Source organism: Xyrauchen texanus, chromosome 29 (assembly GCF_025860055.1).
Source record: "Xyrauchen texanus isolate HMW12.3.18 chromosome 29, RBS_HiC_50CHRs, whole genome shotgun sequence".
Lineage (NCBI taxonomy): Eukaryota > Metazoa > Chordata > Actinopteri > Cypriniformes > Catostomidae > Xyrauchen > Xyrauchen texanus.
In genome coordinates this window covers 38,023,519-38,029,518 of record NC_068304.1, presented here as the reverse complement: position 1 = coordinate 38,029,518, position 6,000 = coordinate 38,023,519, and the positions used below count along the sequence as shown (strand labels likewise).

At 38.2% G+C, this 6,000-nt stretch overlaps 1 pseudogene; it reads right to left on the bottom strand.

Moving 5' to 3' along the window:
- Positions 1 to 882: 882 nt before the first annotated feature.
- The window catches only part of LOC127623329 (Golgi apparatus protein 1-like), a 53,894-nt pseudogene continuing 48,776 nt past the window's right edge, over positions 883 to 6,000 (bottom strand).

The following is a 6,000-nucleotide window of genomic DNA, read 5'->3' as shown; positions in this document are numbered from 1 at the left end:
TGTCTATGTAACTGAATACAGACCTCCAGCGAGCGTTATCATATAATCATCACAGTTATAGTCATAGTAATTTTACAACAAATATTTAAAAAAAAAAAATAAATTGTTTGCAGGTACAGTGTGCCTTCACAAGATATTCTACGGCTTTGAAAATCTACATATCCACCACACATGCAGACATTTAAAACTTCCTTTCACTGGTATGACAAAGAAAGTCAAAAGGCAACAATAGAACTTACCATTAATATCAGGTTGACACACACACACACACACACACACACACACACACACACACACACACACACACACACACACACACACACACACACACACACACACACACACACTCTCTCTCTCAAACACACACACACTCTCTCTCTCTCAAACACACATACACATTCTCTCTCTCAAACACACACACACATTCTCTCTCTCTCTCTCAAACACACACACACACATTCTTTCTCTCTCTCTCTCTCTCTCTCTCTCACACACACACATTCTTTCTCTCTCTCTCTCAAACACACACACACACACACTCTCTCTCTTTTCTCTCAAACACACACACACACACACACATTCTCTCTCTCAAACACACACACACATTCTCTCTCTCTCTCTCAAACACACACACACACACACACACACTCTCTCTTTTCTCTCAAACACACACACACACACACACATTCTCTCTCTCAAACACACACACACATTCTCTCTCTCTCTCTCAAACACACACACACACACACACACACACACACACACACACATTCTCTCTCTCTCTCTCTCTCTCAAACACAGACACATTCTTTCTCTCTCTCTCTCAAACACACACACACACACTCTCTCTCTCTCTCTCAAACACACACACACACTCTCTTCTCTCAAACACACACACACACTCTCTCTCTCGCTCTCTCTCTCGGTCTCGCTCTCAAACACACACACACACTCTCTCTCGCTCTCTCTCTCTCTCTCAAACACGCACACACTCTCTCTCTCTCACTCTCTAAAATAAATAAGGCTTGAATCAAACACAACAAAAACATAAAAAAGTGCAATCATCCTGTTAACATTCAAAATACACCCAACAGGGTATCCACTTGTGTTTTTAACTCTTATACAGTTGGTTCGAAAGAGGCTTGGCCCCGGATAATTACATTATCTTAAATGTTTAACCATCTGGCAGAGGTCGAGATCTATTTTTTATTTTGTACTCCTCGTGCATTGATCACTTACAGTCTAATGCATCATTAACAGACTGTAATGTGACTGTACCCAACATTTATAATGCTTGATAATCTGGAGAATTTTAAATATGAATATTTAGAAGAGAATAACCTGGTTACATTTTGACCCAAAATCAAAAAAAAAAAAACGGTAACACGTTACAATAAGGTTGTATTCGTTAACATTAGTTAATATAATTAGTAACAATACTTTAACAGCACTAATGATATATTATTAAAGGAATATTCCGGGTTCAATACAAGTTAAGCTCAATCGACACCACTAACACAAAAAATAATTTCAACTTGCCCTCCTTTTCTTCAATAGCAAAAATCAAGATTACAATGAGGCCAATGGGGCACAATTTTTGGAGGTTTTTAAAGGCAGAAATGTGAAGTTTATAATTTTATAAAAGCTCTTACATGAATTCTTCTGTTAAAGGAATATTCCGGGTTCAATACAAGTTTAGCTCAATCGACAGCATTTGTGCCATAATGTTGATTACCTGAAAAATGTGTTTCGACTTGTTCCTCCTTTTCTTTAAAAAATGCAAATATCTGTTACAGTGAGACACTTACAGTGGAAGTGATTGGGGGCCATTTTTAGAATATTAAAATACTCACGGTTTCAAAATTATAGCCACAAGACATAAACAATATGTGTGTTAACATTATTTTAGTGTTACTAACATGTTCTGTGTGAAGTTATAGCCAATTTTACAACTTCGTTACCATGACAATGTAATGTCAACAAACCCTAAATCTACTTTACAACTCAAATACTACAGAATTGTTTTAGAAGAATTAATGCAAGTTAATGCATAAAATTACAAGCTTCATGTTTCTGTGTTTAAACCCTCCAAAAAGTGGCCCCATTTTTTTTTAAAGAAAAAGCGGGACGAGTTGAAATACATTTTTCTTGTAATCAACATTATGCCACAAATGCTGTTGATTGAGCTTAACTTCTATTGAACCTGAAATATTCATTTAAAATGTTAAAGTATTTATACATCACATCATGGTAGAATTTCTGATGTAAAAAAAAAATATTGTACTGCAGAAAACAAAAACAACAACATTAATATTAAATTGGCATGGAATTATTTATAATGTGCTTAATAATTGTCATGAAAATAATGTCAAAATGCAATTAAATAAAATGTTAGGCCTACATCATTATGTAAAATGTTACTTTTAATTTATAAAAATAAAACATATTTTTGTGGTGAAATATGACCTGGACATTTTTTCATGAGATTCACCCCATGAAGACTATTTAGATGACAAATGTCTTAGACTTGACGATTAAGATCACCGTTTTATGTATAAGGCTCATGGGGACATTTAAAATGGGCATCAGCTCTTCAACCATCTTTTCTCCGCATTGCCAAAAGATCACACAAAGATATAACTACTTTAGAAGACACCCAATCATGAATCCCACCCAACGGGACTCCCCCTTGTGATTTAAAGATTACAAAGATGAAAAAAAAGTGATGATCCACTAAACAAAACGAAAATGTAAAGATGGCTTCTGAATGTTCATGTACACCACTGATTAATGAACACACATTCTCAAAAAATGGAAAGGATGCAATGATAAAAATACTGCATTGACAAATGACCATATTACAGTCAGGAAGTAAGGCCATCACTCTCAAAATAAAAACATTCATATTCAAGGCATAATCTCCCAAAACTCTCTTAATCTTGTTTTAGGAGTGTTTCAGATTCAATTGGGTTTCAGTGGCTGGGTGGGCTACTGTGGGTTCCAAACATGGAAAAATCGGCCCACAGAAGGTCCACTGACAGGACCCAAAGTCTCAGCAGGCACTGTACATCTACAGAGAACAGCTTGGACAGAAAATGAGGTGCTGAAACAGGAAGGGCGGGTCAGGTGCTTCATTCCTCTACCTGTCTTTTAGTTCTCTGGTCACACGTTTGGTGATGCGGCCGCACAGAAGCCCAACTAAGAAGAGGATGGACACAGCAAGTGCGATCACCAACAGGATGTAATTCTTCGAGGGTGATGACATCACTTGCACAGCGAGGTCTGAGAAACCTTCAGCGGGGGCAACCTAGAGGAGCAATTACAATAATGTGTAAAAGGAGGTGATTTTGTGTCTATGTGTGCATGCTGGGACATGCATTGTGTGTGTTTCTAAGTCATATTTTGGGTCATTTGCTGAAAACGGTCCCCAGAAGTTAGCTGAACCTGATAAAACTTCCTTTTAGGGGCTTCATCAAAGGGAAAAGTTATTCTTAAATCAATGAAATCACATGTTTGAAAATTCAATCAATGCAAAAACTCTCCTTTTAGTGCTAGGGTTGAGGTCTGGTTTAGAGATGCACCGATCCGATAAGTGGATCGGTATCGGTCCCATGAGCCCAATCTAAATCTGATACTGCATGTTAGTAATGGTTGTGACCGTCAAGCTGAATTGAATTCACTTGTGAAATGGATTGTTGTGAACTGTGTGTAAATGATTGACTTATGATCAATAATATGGTAGTAAACAATACATTGTATTCTAAAGCCGCTTTTTGTATTGTCTTATCAATCTTATCTTCTACCACAAGAATAAAATGTTTAAATATTTAAAGATAAAATGTATAATTATTTCATCATTATACATTGAATTATTGTTATATGAGGGGCTTTCTCGGCATATATTTGTATATGCGATTAATTAATCGGGACATCATGTAATTAATTTGATAAAAATGTTAATCGATTGACAGCCCTACTTACAACATCCATTAAAACGCCACTGGAGAAGCAATTGACCAGATTTCAAATGAAAAGCGAATTAAACTACTGTGAACAAGCCTACAAACAAACACTAATATATATATATATATATATACACACACACTCACCTAAAGGATTATTAGGAACACATACTAATACTGTGTTTGACCCCCTTTTGCCTTCAGAACTGCCTTAATTCTACGTGGCATTGATTCAACAAGGTGCTGAAAGCATTCTTTAGAAATGTTGGCCCATATTGATAGGATAGCATCTTGTAGTTGATGGAGATTTCCACCACATCCCAAAGATGCTCTATTGGGTTGAGATCTGGTGACTGTGGGGGCCATTTTAGTACAGTGAACTCATTGTCATGTTCAAGAAACCAATTTGAAATGATTCGAGCTTTGTGACATGGTGCATTATCCTGCTGGAAGTAGCCATCTGAGGATGGGTACATGGTGGCCATAAAGGGATGGACATGGTCAGAAACAATGCTCAGGTCAACCGTGGCATTTAAACGATGCCCAATTGGCACTAAGGGGCCTAAAGTGTGCCAAGAAAACATCCCCCACACCATTACACCACCACCACCAGCCTGCACAGTGGTAACAAGGCATGATGGATCCATGTTCTCATTCTGTTTACGCCAAATTCTAATTCAGAAATCGAGACTCATCAGACCAGGCAACATTTTTCCAGTCTTCAACTGTCCAATTTTGGTGAGCTCTTGCAAATTGTAGCCTCTTTTTCCTATTTGTAGTGGAGATGAGTGGTACCGGTGGGGTCTTCTGCTGTTGTAGCCCATCCGCCTCAAGGTTGTGCGTGTTGTGGCTTCACAAATGCTTTGCTGCATACCTCGGTTGTAACGAGTGGTTATTTCAGGCAAAGTTGCTCTTCTATCAGCTTGAATCAGTCGGCCCATTCTCCTCTGACCTCTAGCATCAACAAGGCATTTTCACCCACAGGACTGCCACATACTGGATGTTTTTCCCTTTTCACACCATTCTTTGTAAACCCTAGAAATGGTTGTGCGTGAAAATCCCAGTAACTGAGCAGATTGTGAAATACTCAGACCGGCCCGTCTGGCACCAACAACCATGCCACGCTCAAAATTGCTTAAATCACCTTTCTTTCCCATTCTGACATTCAGTTTGGAGTTCAGGAGATTGTCTTGACCAGGACCACACCCCTAAATGCATTGAAGGAACTGCCATGTGATTGGTTGATTAGATAATTGCATTAATGAGAAACTGAACAGGTGTTCCTAATAATCCTTTAGGTGAGTGTATATATATGTGCAAAGAGAACTGGCTTTTTTTCTACAGAAGATTTTCATTGGAATTACCTGCATTAACAATTAAGTTTTTGTTAATAGGTTATGTTTTTATCTGATTGTTATATGTTTTTTATGTTTTATAACAGAACAAATATGTAGTTGGAGGTTTGTGTTTCTTTACAGTGAAGTTTAGACAGACTAAACAGATTATGGAAAAAAACAATACTGTGTCAGATCGGGATCGGTATCGACCTATACCAAGAGTTCAGGTATCAGAATCTGATCGGGAGAGAACAAATGGTCTCGATGCATCTCTAGTATGGGTTAGACCAGACATGGGCAACATACGGCCCGCGGGCCGGATCAGGCTCATAACATGGTTTAATGTGGCTAGCGGCTCATTTATCATAAAAGCGATATTTTTCATTGGATATTTCATTTAACTTGCATTGTGACCTAACGCGTCTCCACAAGCGTATAACATGCTCAGGGTTGCCATATAAGAGACACAACACCCTAACGTTACATAGGTCCCAGTTTATAGGACAATGTCACCGCACACAGAAACATTCATTTATCATTTACACAAGCATGTACCACTACAAGTTAGCCGATTTTGTTTGTTGGTTTGTTTGCTAAACGTTAACCTTACCTGTCGGAGTCCCAGTCATAACGCCGCTGCATTCATCAGTAGTTTTGAAGGAAGCTCTGTGGCAGGAGGACGCTGAGAGGATGACCACACT